This window comes from Phaethon lepturus, unplaced genomic scaffold (genome assembly GCF_000687285.1).
Source record: "Phaethon lepturus isolate BGI_N335 unplaced genomic scaffold, ASM68728v1 scaffold46262, whole genome shotgun sequence".
In the NCBI taxonomy this organism is placed as follows: domain Eukaryota; kingdom Metazoa; phylum Chordata; class Aves; order Phaethontiformes; family Phaethontidae; genus Phaethon; species Phaethon lepturus.
Genome location: NW_010522097.1, coordinates 5,914 through 6,896, shown reverse-complemented (window position 1 = coordinate 6,896; position 983 = coordinate 5,914). Strand labels below are relative to the sequence as shown.

Sequence of the window (983 nt, the reverse complement as noted above, 5' to 3'; positions counted from 1 at the left end):
TAAGCTAGCTGGTGGCGGTTGGCCGCAGCAGGGAGTGGAGGGTGCTGCAGGGCGTGCAAGGCAGAGGTGGACTCGGTGTGCGCTGGTCCCCTGGGCCCTGCGTGGCCGACAGCACTGCCTTGCAGCCCCGCGCTGACTGCCGGCAGCCCCACTCCAGCCGCGGGGTCCAGCCGCTTCAGCCGGCGGGGAAATGAGGGACACGAGGCAAATGAACTCTGCGGCATCAAGCCCCTCACATCGGTGGTGTCTCTCGGTTCCAGGGGTCACACTAATTAAAGCTGGTGAGCTATTACAGATCTATCAGAGGCTTCTCTCTGATGCCTTGAATGAGCATCCCGGTGCGGTTTGGTTCAGCCAGCAGTGGCCGGTTAAGCAGCGGATCCCTGAGCATGAGCTCCCCTTAGCTGGCGGCTGCTGGGCGCAGCGCTGTTGCACTGGCCTCTTGGAGAAGCGTTACCAGGATTCAGAGCATTCAACTCGGTAATCATCGCTGTGGTATCGCTGTGGTGCCTTATCCAGCAATCAGCAGCGGGGCTTGAACCCAGTACAGTTAATCTGTGTTTGCTGTACGGTAATTTGATGAGCTGTTTCTCTGGGTCTATATATTGCCTGAGATGAAACACAGGCAGCATCATCCCAGCTGATACACTTGGTATGTAGTGTCCTTCAGATTAGCACTTACTTACAAAATATGCTCCCTTGCTGTGCAGATGCCCACCTCCCAGCTGCATCTCCAGCCAGAGGCCAGAAGGGGAAGTGAAACGCATGTTTACATTCCTCCCTCCCTGCTTCACTGCATGGTCTGCAGAGCTACTGCTCTTCTGTTTCCCTTCTGAGCAGAAACAGCCATTCTGGATGCTGAGTGGCAGCGAAGCTTGTGTCCTTATCCTCTACAGGTATCGAACAGTTGTTTAGGATACCACAGGGACACAGAGATCCAGCTGCCCATTCACGTCTTCACATGGTATAAATGTTTGATGGAC

General features: G+C 55.2%; 1 protein-coding gene across 1 annotated transcript in view; it reads left to right on the top strand.

Annotated features, from left to right (window-relative positions):
• Positions 1–983, top strand: part of STK32A (serine/threonine kinase 32A) — a gene marked incomplete at its 3' end in the record, with an annotated part of 12,341 nt that overhangs the window by 6,594 nt on the left and 4,764 nt on the right. The window lies entirely within an intron of this gene.